The sequence below is a fragment of the Panthera pardus genome, unplaced genomic scaffold, assembly GCF_024362965.1.
Source record: "Panthera pardus isolate Hobbes unplaced genomic scaffold, ASM2436296v1 HiC_scaffold_21, whole genome shotgun sequence".
Lineage (NCBI taxonomy): Eukaryota > Metazoa > Chordata > Mammalia > Carnivora > Felidae > Panthera > Panthera pardus.
In genome coordinates this window covers 28,027,955-28,044,339 of record NW_026526777.1, presented here as the reverse complement: position 1 = coordinate 28,044,339, position 16,385 = coordinate 28,027,955, and the positions used below count along the sequence as shown (strand labels likewise).

At 39.5% G+C, this 16,385-nt stretch overlaps 1 protein-coding gene and 1 long non-coding RNA gene across 12 annotated transcripts in view; one reads left to right on the top strand and one right to left on the bottom strand.

The window, feature by feature from the left end:
* The window catches only part of PPP1R12B (protein phosphatase 1 regulatory subunit 12B), a 218,258-nt gene that overhangs the window by 173,532 nt on the left and 28,341 nt on the right, over positions 1-16,385 (top strand). The gene's annotated exons all lie outside the window — the stretch shown is intronic.
* LOC109256438 (uncharacterized) lies at positions 2,570-11,587 on the bottom strand. Its single transcript, XR_002075654.2, has 2 exons — positions 11,446-11,587; positions 2,570-3,043 (listed from the first exon to the last, which is right to left on the bottom strand). It is a non-coding gene; the product is annotated as an uncharacterized LOC109256438 (long non-coding RNA).

The following is a 16,385-nucleotide window of genomic DNA, read 5'->3' as shown; positions in this document are numbered from 1 at the left end:
CTATAAAACTAAGATTTATCTCCTACGATTCCCCTGTAGCCTAGTTTCCTCTCGTGTACTGACTAGTTGGGGTGCTGCTTACAAACTGGTTTTGGATACTATGACCATCCCCCCCTCTTAACTCAGTACGTGGTGCTCTTTAACACCTAGTGTCGTGGTGGTGATGTTGGGCTCATATGCCTTCTGATGCCTGGCTACTTAACTGACGGCCACTTCATTTTCCTTACCTCATTTAATCCTCAGTCACCCTGAAAGGTGGGTGTTGCTGTGACCATTTCATGTCTGAGGAAACTGAGATACATGGAAGAAAATCCGCTTACCCACATCAGTCAGCCAGCAATAAGCAATAGAGCCCAGTCTCTCTGGCTCCAAAACCCATCTTTATCCACAACACTGGATTACATATCAAATATACTTGAAGGTTAAGGACATGCTAGGGTCACAGATGACAGTTAAAAGCTTGGGTAGCTGTGGGAATCCAAAATTCAGGCATAATGAGGACCCAGGAAACAAATTGCAGGAAGGAGGCAGGCAGCAGCTACAGACCAAGGGAGGGAATTGACAGGCTATCCTGAATCTCCCACGCCTGATTCTCAAATCCTAGAGCCTATGAACCACGGACCCCACAGAGCCTGAGACCTTGTGGGCTTCAGGTCTTCATATTTCTCTCAGAGGCAGAAATGCTTGACTAAAGAGACTGGGAAATGTCTGTGCACATTTCAGAGTTAAGATCAGAACAACTCTCACTCCCCTCAAACTTCACTTGTGCACTTTCGGTTTTTTGCTAGAAATTGCACAAAGAGGTATAGCCTCTGGAGCCAACATTCTTCAAGACAAACATTGAAATCTTGAGCCAGCGTATAAATATTTATGGTTTTTTTCTTAACTGTTGTTAAAGAGGCTAAATATTAAGTGCTTCCATATAAGGAAAATGCCCTCAAAGGAAACTTTTAAAGAGTGGCTATTCACATGGGAAGAGTATTTTGGACACCTTTCTCTTAGTCAAATGTTCAAGAAGCATGATGGGCAAACTATAAACTGCAACTCAAACAGGTATTATTTGTAACTTGAGAAAACAAATAGTAGGATGGTTTGTCAGTACTAGAAAACTTGATCTTACCTACCTTTACTTTTAAACTCTCAGAAGCTTCTGATACTTTTAACATTATGTAATTCAGTGTTTCTGTACTCAGTAAGCTAGGATCATTTTCTTTTTTTTTTTTTTTTTAAGTTTATTTATTTTGAGAGAGAGAGGGTGCGCAATTGGGGTAGGGGCAGAGAGAGCGGGGAGAGAGAGAATCCCAAGCAGACTTCACTGTCAGTGCAGAGCCCAATGCAGGGCTCAAACTCACAAATCATGAGATCATGACCTGAGCCGAAACCAAGAGTCAGACGCTTAACCGACTGAGCCACTCAGGTGCCCCTAGGACCCTTTTTAATAGTATAAAAATCTAATGCTTGCCTAGAGGTTGTATCCTCCCTAATAAAAAATCACTTATATATGGAAGGTGGTATGTGTCTTACCAGCTAAGATTTTGTTTACTTTCTCTGGTTCGTATTTCAAAAATAGTATTTTTCATTCTCTGAACACAAAATCGCACTGTTAAACATGGTTTTTAAAAATACATACCTCTTTTCCCATAAAGAAAATATCCATCATTTATTCTTTTAGTATCCCCAATCCCCCCCCCCCCCCCGCCCCCATCCTCCGCTAGAATGGCTCTTCTAAGTGGTAGGCTCCTAATATTGCGGTTTTGGTCTCTGTTGACCGTGGGTAGTGAAATAACTTTGTTTAACTAGTCTTTTGGCTTCCACACTAGGTTCACTCTAGTTCAACATCTCTTTTGTCTCTAAAATGTGGGGAGCTCCCTGAGTAACGGATCTGCTCATCTCTGATTTTCTTGCTCAGGGAAAGCAGAACAACTTCCAGGTTCATTCAGATTTCTAATAGGAACCACACCAGGTATTTATTTACGAGATTTTGAAGGCTTAGCTTCTGTTCTCATACTCTGAAGCAACCACCTGATGTGCCAGGTTAACACAATTAGTAGAAAAGCTTCCTTTTGATGTAATTTTCCAACATTAAAAAAAATAATTCTGAACTGTAAATAGGTTAGACACCTCTAGTTCATGGGGGTTTTTTTCTTAATTTTTTTAAATGTTTATTTATTTTGGGGAGAGAGAGCATGAGTGGGGTAGGGGCAGAGAAAGAGGGAGACACAGAATTAGAAGCAGGTTCCAGGCTCTGAGCTGTTAGCACAGAGCCCAATGCAGGGCTCGAACCCACAAACTGTGAAATCATGACCTGAGCCAAAGTCAGATGCTTAACTGACTGAGCCACACAGGTGCCCCTCTGGATCTTGGTTTTTAATCACTGTTTATATTATTGGGTCTCAAGTATATAAATTCTTTTAACTTAGAAATTAATCAATTTAGATGGTTTAGCAGTTTTAAATCAACTTGAAAGCAAGAGCCAGGTAATCATTGGTCAATACTCTCAAATTATTTGCTAATTTAACAAAATATTTTTTAATACAGGCCTATCCAAAGATAACAATACTAAAGAATGTCCAAATTGTATTGCTTAGTTGATATTTATTATATTGAATCATCTTGAAATAAGTAGGTCATCAGTTGAAACCTGGGAATCTTTTAATTAGACAGATTTTCTTGAATTGGTTGGTATTTACGATAATAGGATTGGACCTGTATCTATAAAACAAAAGCAGTAGCATTTTCCCATTTAATCTGGATTGCTACTCCTTCAGGATTTATATCTCAACTGAAAATCATACAAAGGTTTTACATAATGTTTTTCACTCCAGCCATTAATATAAATAAAAAGAACAACTAACCAACTTGTTTTATAACCAGCTCTACAAACTAATCAGAGAACATTTGATAAACAAGTGAGTGTTGAAGGATTGCTGCTTTCACGAGACCTTGTCTATGTGGCCACTCGGGTTAATAGGCTCCATTCTGCGTCTTAGCCTTCCAGACTGTCAGCACTGATAGTCATTCTTTGCATGTCCTTTCTGCTCTCCTGTGGCAAACACCAAACAGTTCTTTAGTGTATGTATTATCTCTTAAAAAATATTTTTAACATTTATTTATTTTTGAAAAAGAGAGAGAGGTAGACAGAGGATCTGAAGCAGGCTCCATGCTGTGAGCACAGCACCCGATGCGGGGCTCGAACCCACGAACCGTGAGATCGTGACCTGAGCCGAAATCAAGAGTTGGCCACTTAGCCAACTGAGCCACCCTGGCACCCCTAGTGTATTTATTATCTTATCCTTTCTACCTCTCATACTGCATCTGGGCACTACCAATCCAGAATTCATTTTTAACTTTACTTTATAATCCATTGTCATAGAATGAGAAACGTTTGTCTGGGTGAATAAGGCTATTAAGGATGCAATCTGTTAACCATTTTTTCTCTTTCTCATTAAAACCACTAGTGTATCTGTTTCATTTCTTTTTTTTTTCTTTTTTTTTTAAATTCCACTCAAGAAAAATCAAAGCAGTAATTCTGTAACCAAGGAATCTTCTATGCAAGAGTGGTAGAACCCATAAAAACAAAAGCAGTTTCCCTGTCTGGAATCTTGGATAAACAGTAGAGTAGTTAACCCATGTTCTACATAAAGCTGAATGAGATGGCATCTGAAGTCATGGTTTCTCGACCAGAAAGACAGGGAGTTTTGAAGGTATTGGTTCCTTTCCTGGAATTTCCAGGTGACAACACAGAGATGCAAACCCTGTTCTACCCGTGGCCCTCCAGTCTTCTTGTTCCATGATAAATGTTTATCAAGGCCAACTACTTTATTTTGAATCATCCCACAATTAACATTTCATGAGCATCTGCTATGCAATAGGCTGTATACTGGACACTGGGATTCAGAAATGAAATTTATAGTCCCTACCTTCAAGGAATTGACAGTCTAATTGGGGAGATAAAAACAAAAATTAAGTACAGGGTGTTTTTGTTTTAGGAGGTCAATCGAGTGGTAAATACATTAAGCTGATGTTTAAAGAACAGTAGAGGCTTGGTGGTTAAAAAAGAAGGAAATTAAATTACAAAAGTGGAAAAAATATATGAGAAAGTATAGAATTATTTTGAGCTGCAGATCAATGTGGCTAGAACAAAAGATATATTTAGGAGTATAATAGGAAATGAAGTTGGAGACATAGCAGGGGCCATGTCATATGTGTTCTTAGTATGTCGCTCTAAGGATTTGGGGAGTTATCCTGTAGATAAAGGATTGAAAAGTTGAAGTAAAATTGCTGTGATCAGTTGCTTATTTGAGGGAGATTTCTGGCATCTATGGAGGCTAGATTATAGAGGCAGGGCCTGGGGGTTAAGTCAGTTGGCCCAAATGCTGTACTCCAGGTTGAGAAATGATAAGGTCCTGAACAGAGACATTCTTCGGGCAGTACAGAGAAGCATTCAGCTGTTTAGAAGGCAGAATTGACAAGAGTTGGGGATTAATAAAATGGGGGTAAGGATGAGCCTGAAGAGGCAGAATCAAGGATGACTCCCAGGTCTCTGGTTTAGATGACTCTTTAGAAGATGGCATGACAAAACTTAGTTGGCATATGCGGGAGGGAAGAAAAGGTGTGAGGTGGGGAAATGATTTCACTTTTGGATATGTCGAGTTAGAGGTACTTTGGAACATTTAGATAGTGATATCTAGGAAGTTATTGGTCTAACCCTCAGGAGAATATTATGGGCTGAAAACATTGATATTTATGATTAAGCCATGGGAGTGGTGAGCTTGTCTAAGAAGTAGATGTAGCATAAGGAAAAAGCTGAGGATAATACCTTGGGGCTGGCGGTGTAGGTAGTAACAACAAGCAGATAGAGGTGTGTGGCTTCCCATGGTTTTTCCTATTCGGTTATCACTGGAGTCACATGCGGGAAAGCAGGTATTATATATTGTTTGTTTGGTTCTTTATTTATATATATTGTTTATATATTATATATATTTTATATATATTGTTTATATAATAATATTGTTTGTGTGGGTGTATATATGTATGTATGTATAATGTTTATATATTGTTTGTTTATTTCTTTAGTTCCCAAAGAACCCAGAAATTTAGATCAGTTTAGGGTCAGTTAAGAGTTTAGGGTTCTAGTTTTGTTTTCAGTGCATCATCAGCTGTGTGACCTGGGGTGGTTTTTCAAATTTGAAAAAGTTCCCAATTTAATCAGCAGTGTTTTTTTACTTCTCTTTCACAATCTCATAATATTTGTGTGAGCGGACAACCAATTATCATCAGAAGACCCAAGGGAAGCAACTAGAGTTGGCTTTCATTTGCCTTTTATTCTTTTTCAGCCCCTTTTTGTTTCTGTTCTCAACCTGTTATGCAGTGAATAGCAGTTATCCACAACCAGGGGTTTTCTCAGCACAGCAGTCTTTGGTTACACAATGCAGGGGGTTCTACCAGTTCAATGATTAGATAAAGGTACTGAGAGTATGTCTGGACTTTAACCTCTGTATAGTTCATTATGAAAGCAACATTTTCATATAGGAGTTGTTACACTTTTGCGTTTATTGACTTCACGTGGTTGGTTATCTGGGAGAGAGTGTAACTATCCAGACATAAAATAATGACCTTAAATGTCTGTAGGTGAAAAAGGGTAAGTAGGAATTAGCCTGGATAATCAAAATCTACAAATAATCAAAACCCTTTGCTTGAGTGCCAAGGAATTTGTTCGAGCTTATTACTCTTGCAGCCAACAAGCATTGGCAGAGCCAAAAGACCAAAGAGGAATGAGAGAGAATGGAAAAACAGAGAAAACTGTAGGAATATCAATAGCTAAATATTTATAGAACATTTACTATATGCCAGGCACAGTGTCAAGCCCTTACGTTTATTGTCTCATTTAGTGTTTTTGATAACATTAAACACTGGGTACCGTTTCCACCACTTTACTGATGAAGGCACTGAGGCAGGGAGAAGTTAAATAATGAATATAATTGTGCTGGAGCGTTTAACCAGTAAGCTGTGTAGCCAATCCAATAAAACTACCGTGTCTCCATTAAATAGCTCCTGAATTATTGTTACTATCCCTGACTACTGAATCTATTTCAAAAAGAGAGATTGTGACCATTAAACTTTATTTAAAGGAGGAAAACCTTCACAGCATAATTTAGGAAGAAACAAATATAAATTAGTAAAAAGTAAGAATTTTGCATCGCCTCAAAATAAGTATAAGTTTATTATTTTTAAGTGTTTATGATAAAACTGTTGCTAAGGAGCAAAGATCTGCTATACCCTTAAAGGGTTATAGTCTAGAATTTTTAGTGAGTGTATTAACTGTACATAAGTAGTTACTCTAAGGCCATGTATCAGTGCTCAAAAGTAGATCCTTTTAAGTGAAGTCATTTCTCTTATTTTGTTTATGCTATTAATTTGCTTTTAAAGTAATTTTTAAACAGATGGCACAAAAATATGCTTGAATTCAGGACTTGTTATAATTTAACAAGTCCTGAATTTGAAGAGCCTGAATTACTGAAGTTTTTCTTATCTGAGGGACCCTTCTCCTGCCAAAAATCAAACAAATTGCAAATACATCCCCTCTCCCAAATTTCTTCATTGTAAAATACTTGTTTTGCTCTGGGAGCAAAATTTAGCCCCATAAATCCAAAGAATCTTATGCATCTGAAGACCTAAAATCCATATGAGGGGTATAAAATGTCAAATTTAGTGGCAGAATCAAGAAAAGCTTCAGTTCTTTATCTTCTAGAGCTTCCGGTAGCACTTTGCGATAACTGTGACCCTAACAAGGTCCCATCTTATAAATCACTCATGATAGCGTCTGTCTTCATGACCACCTCGTTAGGCCTGTTCTTTTCATGAAGCCTTGCTGAATATTTCTAGTCAGTACTGGTTTCTCTCTTTTCTGCCTACTTTTTTATTTGCCATATGTAGCAGGAAGTCTAGTGTTGGATCGCTTTCTTGCATCACCCTCATTGTTTTATGGATATACTTATCTTTCCTCCTCAAAGAAGGCTCTTTGAAATCAGAGAGCCATGTCTTAGATTCTGCAAATACCCATTTTTAAATTTTTTTTAAGTCTACTTAGTTGTTTGTTTAGAGAATGCAAGCAAGGGAGGGGCAGAGAGAGAGGGAGAGAGAGAGAATCCCAAGTAGGCTCCACTCTTTCAGCGTGGAGCGTGATGTAGGGCTTGATCTCACGAACCATGAGATCAAGACCTAAGCTGAAATCAAAAATTGGATGCTTAGCCAACTGGGCCATCCAGGCGCCCTTGCAAATATCCATATTATTCCTCTAAGTATCGCTCACAGAGCTGGGCACACAAAGACACTTAATATAAATATAAGGAATGGACACTACTGCCTAATTAACATTTGATCTGTCTGTTCCTACCCCATTTGGCCACTTGGAAAGGAGTCAGAGGACACATACTAGAAATCCCCATTTCTGCAATGAAGGCCAACCATAGGTCTTCCCAAGACAATTCAGATATCTGTTTATTTCAGTTTGCTCATGTATCTATAGCTCTAAAGTATGGGAGTTAAAATTGAGCTTCTGTGGGGACAGAAAGAGAAAAGGCTAAGAACGAAGAAAGTCCCTGACCTTGTGTGGGACCTACTTAGAAGTAAAAAGTTTTGCCTTATTGTTATTTAGTTTCCCAAGTATTTATTTCCTCTTGAAATGTGAGGTATGGAGAGCCTCGCTAACCCCTTTGCAAAGGTTTTGATTCACCAAATTTAAAATAACTGCTACCTAAACAGGCGCGCTACACAACGATGTATACCATGTAAAAAAAAAAAAAAAAAAAAAATCCATCTCTTCCCAGGCTTTGGGAATGGAAACCTTAATGCCCAAAAGAAGTGTAGTGGTGGTCAGTAACAGCATCTGTTGAAGAACTTTAACAGAGGAGTAGGCTGAGAGCTGGAAACTGACTTAGAGGCTTCTAAATTTATGACTTATTACATGCAATACCTAACAATATTGGCGGGGGGGGGGGGGGGGAGGGCGATGATCAGGCATCTCTTCTCATGTGTTCTCTAAGCCTGGTTTTTTAAAATCATCTGAACGTATTTCATGGGCTGCCGTAGTTTCAGGTGGCTGTGCTCAGCAGTACGGACCTAAAACTTGAGCTATGGGGAAAGGAAAAATATGTGTTAAATGTGAGATATGTGGCCCACGTGCTAGAGTCACAAGTTTTAGAGCTACTCATTCTCATTTTCAGCATATGTGGTGTGCAGCATGTGAAAGGCTAGATAGAGAAGGGGCCTGAGCCTTCAGACATATTCTTGGATCATAACAGTTTATGAATTATCTTAAATATAAGATGGCTTGCCCTGGATATTTTAGAGAGGCCTTAGTATATTCATAAATTTCCTTCCATAATAAGTGTGATTTGTGAGTTCCAAAAAATCTAGAAATTCTTCAATAGCTAGGAATATCGACAAAGAAAAGGTATAGGCCTGCAGAAAAGCAGAACTACAGGAGCACCTGGGTGGTTCAGTCAGTTAAGCATCTGACTCTTGATTTCAGTGCAGGTCATGATCTCATGGTTCATGCAACTGAGCCCCATGTCGGGCTCCACTCTTTCAGAGTGGAGCGTGCTTAGGATTTTCTCTCTCCCTGTGTCCCTCTGCCACTCCTCTGCTGTACATGCATATGTGTGCATGCTGTCTCTTTCTCTCTCAAAACTAAATAAAAAGAAAGATACTAAGAACTGTAAAATTCCAATAATATTTAGGTAGCGTGATCTATAGATTTAACAAAGATATCTATTTCTATAATTTAGTAAACAGTGATTTATCTTTTGAAACAAAGTGAGATGTACTAGAGTAACATGAGGTGGCATTACATCATCTCAATTCTACATGCAAGATTACATTGGATAGTCACAGTCTGGCAATAATATTTTTTCAGAGATATTTATGATATAAACTGAATGTTAAGTACTGTATTTCTTGTTTGTTTTGTTCCCTATGTATTAAGTAATTGGGAAAGATAAATCGAGGAGCATAATATGATAAAGTTATATGTAATTTAATATTTTTAAAAGCTAAATTTTGCTTGGAAGTATACTCTAACACACAGCTGCATACACAGATGCACACTTTTCTCCAGCATAAGTCTGTGCTTTCAGCATTATTCTAACTGTGAATGCATATGATCACCCAGCTGTAGTTAATTGGCCATATACTCTTGACATTTCTTACTTTGAAGAAGTTATAAACTATAAAACCATGTTTTTTTTAAAGGGGGTCCTTGTGGTAGTTGGAGTTCTGAAATGACTCCCCAGCAGGGTCCTGGCCTAATCTCCAGAGTCCATAAATATGGTGAGGTAGTTCTCCTATGATTATGTTATGTGGCACAATCGACCTAAAGACAGGGAGATATTTTCTAGGTGGGCCTGATCTAATCACATGACCCCTTAAAAGCAGAGAGCTTTCTTGGTTGTTGACAGAAGGGGAAGCCAGGGAAATTTGAAGTGTGGAAAGGACTCAGTGTGCCGCTGTTGGCCTGAAGACGGAAGGGACCACGTGGGAAGAAATGTGGGCCCCTCTAGGAGCAGTGAGCAGCCACCCGCTGACAGCCAGCAAGGAAACGGAGATCTAAGACCTACAGCCACAAGAAACTGGATTCTGCCAACACCCTGAACGATCTTAAAAGCAGACTCTTCCCCAGAGCCTCCAGATCAGAATCCATCCAGCAGACACCTTGATTTCTGTCTGGGGAGAACCTGAGCAGCGCAGGGTTCCCCAGTAGAACAGTGCTGGACTTCTGACCTACAAAACCTGTGAGACAATAAATGGATGTTTTGAGCCACTATATTTATTATATTTGTCACAGCAGCAATAGAAATCTAATGCAATTGAAATATTTGATGATATTAAGGAATTATTCGGGTTTTTTTGATGTGGAGGAATAAAACCTGATACAGACCTCCCCATCACTGACCTCTACTATCGCATCTGTATGTAAATCTTGAAAAATTTTTTTCCACCCCCTTTTGTGTTTCCAAATTAAGCAGGATCTCCAAATAGAGACTCAGAAACAACAGAGACTCAGAAAGATCCCTTTCAAAATTGGATACCAGGAGACTCTCAAGTTTCTCAAGAACTTTATCTGTTTGAGTTATAAAGGTTATATTCTTCCCTTAAGGTAGAAAGCTTAAAAAAAGCTTTGTGTCTCTCCTAGGCGTATGTAGGAAACCAGAATGATCCTTAAACTCAAGAAGTTATAGAATTACATTACTTTGCAATTAGCTCAGATAATGAATAGATGTGCAGTAGCCCTACAAATCTGAAAGGTCCATGTTGCAGCCACACTCCCATCCTTGACTTGTTCATCATCAGTCATTAATCTGAGAACACCGAAGGGAAAGGCTGGTTCTCTGTAGGCCATCCCAGAATAGCTCAAATTGTTTCCCCTGGCTCAGCTAGTGCACGAGAACATGATATAAAATGTTCTTTCTGCTTAGTCCCTTTCAGGGAAAATGTAAATAGGAGATTTTTTCCCATCACTGTGGGGTCAGGCCCTAACTCCAAAAGAACATAAGTTAAACCCGTTTCAGTCTTGGCAGCGGACATGTGACTTGGTCTCATTCCTTTCCCTTGGGCCCAGCTTTCCAGAGCCACAATTTTATTTTAAACTTGGTCAAAGGAGTTTTGGTTTTAATTATGTGCCTTCCTGAACTCCCGATAACTTTCAAGTTAAAAGCTTTTGTGGGATTTTTCTAAGCCAGTCTCTGGTGTTTTGAGAGCCCTACACATTTCACAAATCAAAACCGGCCTGGTTCCTGTCCCTTTCCAGGATTGCCATCTGAATTATTGGCGATCTTCACTCTGTTCTTTTATTAGAAACAGGTCCCAACCAATGAGATTACTGTGGGAGAATTTCATGAGGCATGAAAGGAGAGAGCCTGCTTCTTGGTTTTAGAGCATTTTTTAAAAACTATGGTCTATCTAGCTAATCATTCTTTTTATCTCTGTTTTCTGTATTCATACCGGTTTCTGAGCAACTTTTAGTCTCTTCCGCTCCAGGGTCTCATTCACAATATCTAATGCCCCCAGTTGAGCCATAAAAGCTGTGAAAGTAATTTCTTCTGTGAACAGTTTTTATCTAGTTCAGACACACTGAAGAATACCGCCTTAATGGCCATCACTCATTTGTCTTCAGTAGAAGGTAGAGCAACAATCTTTAACTAAAATACTTAGAGAAGTTCCTTCTAAGACTTCCTGACTAGAGCATGTGACATAATACATGTATGTGTTAACCTGCAAATAGGATAGAAAACTCATGCCTTCTCTAAAATATATGGTGTCGTCATGTACAGATAAGCTCTTTAGACCCTATTGAAAGAATAGAACAAGAGTAACTGTTCTGTTTTTAAAAGAGAGCCTACAGAGAAAAATAGGGCTATTGCCAGAACACAGGTAAGAGGAACTCACATTCCTAGCTTCCAAAAGATCCTAGATTTGGCCGGGGTCCCTGAGCCCTGTGTTGTAGGACCTCTCCTTATTTGCTGCCCAGTAGGCTGACTTCTTAGAATCTTCTCTGGGAGAACCTTCACTGTTCATTTCCCTACCCTGTGTTCTGCTCACCTCTTATGATGTCACTTCCTGGCTCACTGTTCCCCTGAGGCCACTTAGGCAAACTCCCACTCTATCTTGTCTCCCGCTCTCCCCATTCACTCACTAGACTCCCTGCAGGGACGGCAGTCAGCCTTTTAGAATGAGAAGCAGTGTCAGGGTAACAGTGAACTGTGCTTAGTTTGATTGACAGCAGGATAAAGAGGGAAAATTGAAGTTAAGTCTCCACCAGTTCAGCAACTCTGTTCCTTTCACCCAAGAAACCCAAACTTTTCTCTCCCTAAATCTAACTAGTGTTGTTGTTGTTTTTTTTTTTTTTTTTAATCAGATACCAGATTATCTAGAATACCAAGAAGCCAAGCAAAGCAATAGTTTCTAGAGGTATTCCACCAGTGAAAATGAGAAAGTATGACCTAAAAACCTAAGTCATTTTATCAGAAGCTGGGGGATTGAGCTCTAAATCCTGTATACTTTTAAGCTGGCTTGCCTTTCAGCCCTATAGGAACACTCGAGCTAATTTCTATTACAAAGAGAAAACCATCGTCTTTAGAAATCCCAGTTGTCTTCCTTCTTTGAAATGATACTGTGTTATGGTAATACGCTACCTCTTACTGCATCCACATCTCCATTCATGAGGTTTATATATTCTCCTGTAATTGGTTGGGTTGACCTTCCCAGGACATAGCTAAGGTAGCCCTTGAAAACAATAATTTAAAAAAACCCAAGGATTCCAGATAGTTCCAAAAGTCAGGTAAAAGCATGGGTGGGGGGTGGGGGAGAAACATCAGAAGTAGTGAGGAGAGCTCAAGGATTAAGAAGTCCTACTTTTGGAGGGCCCCTGGGTGGCTCAGTTGGTTCAGCAGCCGATTCTTGGTTTCAACTCAGATCATGATGTCATGGTTTGTGAGTTCGAGCCTGACATTGGGCTCCATGTTGACGGTGCGGAGCCTGCTTGGATTCTCTCTCTACCTCTCTCTTTGCCCCTCCCCTGCTCGCTCTGTCTCTCCCTCTCAAAACTAACTAACTAACTAACTAAATAAATAAATAAATAAATAAATAAATTTTTTTGTTTTTGTTTTTGTTTTGGAAAAGAAGTCATACTTTCAGGGCGTCTATGTAGCTCAGTCAGTTAAGTATCCAACTTTGGATTTTGGCTCAGGTCATGATCTCATGGTTTATGAGATTGAGCCCTGCATTGGGCTCCATGCTAATAGTGCAGATTCTCACTGTCTGGGATTCTCTCTCCCTTTCTCTCTGCCCCTCCTCCTCATTTTTATGCAAAATGAATAAATTTTTTAAAAACTGTCCTGCTTCCTCTGATATCTGGATCTAGGCACATTGTCTACTCTCATGTCTACTGGATCACTCATCACCCAGACATTGTTTATTAAAGTTCACCCCAAAATCAATTGATAACACAAATCTTAACCTGCCTTAAAAACAATGATAAACAACAGACTGTGATATTTGCTGCCTCCTTGCAGGCAGAAACCAGTGTCATTCATCAGCTTCTTAAGTGGCTGTCTGTGGGAAACCTGTCCTGCAAGCATGCCCATGGGGACAAGAACAAGTAGGACAAGCACAGGTTGGAGCACCCAGGTTGGAGCACCCTTCGTATTACCTTCCCCTACATGCTGTCATCTGTGGAGACATTAGTCTAGGCCTCTTGAAAACCCTGTGGAATCTACCTCTTCACATGCAGAAACCTGATGGCTGCTTGGTAGCTCTAACCGATTTTTTGTTTTTAAGTGTTCATTTTTTGTATCAGCCTCCTTAGTGGAGGCCATGCGGGTACACACAGCCCTACCATCCCGTCACGTATCTGAGAACTTTGTTGGGTGTGATAACAGGACATAAATAGCTTCATAGTGCTTCCAGACCATTCTAAATCAAAAAAGGTTAATCACATGTCCTTCTTATAGGAATAAATCAGTGGAAATGGTTAGCGTGCTAACCATTTATATATGTATAAATGGCTATTATATATATATGTATATATATATATGTGTGTGTGTATATATATATATATGTATATATATATATATGTGTATATATATATATATATGTGTGTGTGTGTGTATATATATATATATATATATATATATATATATATATATGAGATTGAGCCCTGCATTGGGCTCCATATATATTGGGCTCCATATATATACTCATGTATATATATATATAATATATATATATTATATATATATATATTATATATATATCATGGCTAAGACGGATACCTGGTAAAATCCTAATGTCCTTGTCTTAGTGAAAAGAAACACTGTTTCTTCACTGTGCTGGCAACTGCCAGAGTCTACACTGCTGGCCTGCCAACTTAAAGCTGAAAATGTAACTAAAATCCTACCCAACAAATTAGATATTTGCAAAGAGGAAACTAATACATTTTCAAGTGAAGTCCCACATTTTAGGAATAAAATCAATAAAGAAACATGATTTGTCAGTAAGTTAATCAGGCCTTAGTGCACACCATGCAAGATAGACTTATATTTCAGTAGGAGGAAGCAAAAGACGGCACAAGGCAGAGCAGTTGGATTGTAAATAGGTCTCTTTCCATACCTAAGAGATGGTGTGAAATGTCTTTGGAGAAACTGACACAAATGGTTCTCCCAAGGAAAAAAAAATTAATAATTATTCTCCCATATGGATAATGAAGTTTGAAAGAGGCAGTTCTGCCTAGAAGCAGCAAGAGAAAGTAAATGGTCTCCTAAATTGTTTCATTTGGTCAGTTCCCTGCATCAGAGGTCCTAAGTTAACTTTCTACTCTAACCCAGCAGCCAATATAGTATTTTTACAACCAAAAAGGGAATGGGGTGGGGAGGGGAGGGAGGGCAGGAGAGGAAGCTGACATTTTAAGAACGCACTTCCTTTTATAACTATCACATTTAGTTCTTACTGTAAGAGTAAGTGGTAACTTGCTCAAGGTCACATAGTAAGATGTCAGAGCAACAATTAGAACTCAGGTGCAGCCAACGATATCACGCTTCTTCCCAGAAGCATTAGCAGTTTAGTTCAGTGAGTCTTTACTGAGCACCTATCATGTTCTTGCACTGTAGGCCCTGAGGATATAACTGGGAATAAGTGCATGGATCACAGATAAGGAACCCCCTCCCCCCCCCCCCCCCGCCCATAACAACATGTTTTTTTTAAAACGTGTGTATGGGGGCGCCTGGGTGGCTCAGTCGGTTAAGCGTCCGACTTCGGCTCAGGTCATGATCTCACGGTTTGTGGGTTCAGGCCCTGCATCGGGCTCTGTGCTGACCGCTCAGAGCCTGGAGCCTGCTTTGGATTCTGTGTCTTCCTCTCTCTCTGCCCCTCCCTTGTTCATGCTCTGTCTCTCTCTGTCTCAAAAATAAATAAACATTAAAAAAAATTTTTTTAAAGGATGTGTCTATGTACGTGTTTGTATTTCTGTAACCTTATCTTAAAATTCGTGACTTTTTGGAAGCCTTTGTAGCTGGATCCCACTGGTTACCGCTGTTATCTCCTTAGCACTTACTCACATGTTTTCCGTACATTGCTTCAGACGAGCGTGTTTATTATGTTCATGGTGCTCTCCTGACTCTGTCATGCAGCTGATTCTGTTTATTCCTCCTTGGTGCCTCTTCTACAGTGCTCTGCACACAGTGGGTTCTTTTTTTTTTAAGTTTATTTATTTTGAGAGAGACAGAGACAGCATGAGTGGTGGAGGGGCAGAGAGGGGGGAGAGAGATAGAATCCCAAGCAGGCTCCAAGCTGCCAGCGCAAAGCCCAACATGGGGCTTGAACCCGTGAAGCTGTGAGATCATGACCTGAGCCAAAACCAGGAGTCAGATGCTTAACCCACTGAGCCACCCAGGCACCCCTGCATGCAGTGAGTTCTTAAATTCAATAGACCCTTAACATTGCTCATGTGGAGTCCATTCTTAATTCATGAATCTTTGGCATGTCACAATTTACAGTTTTCCTGCAATGTGAATTCAAATTCACCCAGATGCCTTAAAGGCTGGACCTTATCACTAAGCTGGTGAGTGGGCATAGCCAACAGTCCAGCATTTCAGTTTTACTTGGGCATACTTGAAGAATTTTTATCCATTAAGTAATTCTTGGGAGGGGATTAAAATTTCGTTTCTTTTTTGAAAATAGGCTTCAGGTAAGAGAAAAAAACTTTAGTGTTGACAAGTTAGCAATTGATAGTGCAGGATATGCATATGACTCTCACTGAAGTTTAGCTATAAATATGAGACAGGGGAATTCCTGAATTCCAGATTTGCAAGTTTTCGTATACTCAACTCCAAGTGCATGAGAACGTTAAAGAGACACCATATACTTTTCTTACTGGCTTCCCCAGCTCAAATGGGGCACATCCTCACGTTAAAAAGCCTTTATTTAGTACAATGGTGCTTGACTAGGGCTGTACAACAGAATCACCTGGGGGACTTTTTAATAAATATGTGTATGAAGGCCCTACTCTAGACCTACAGAAAGAGAATCTCTAGGATTGAGGCTGAGATGTGCACATTTTTAAAAAGTACATGAAAGAATTCTGGTGAATACAACCTCTGACTTAGAGAATTCCACCTTTCAGCAAGCTTACCTGTTTGGTCCCTCTTTAGTCAGATGTGCTGTTGCACCACACTTCTGGACAGCTTTGGGGGTGGCATATTGCAGTGTCATGCTGTGTTGGTTGACAAACCAGTGGTTTCCAGGGACTTGAACGCTTCAGCAAAGCAGTGTCTTGGAGTAGCTCCTCAGTAGTTGAAGGATTTATTATTCATTTTATAGATTATCGGGCCCTT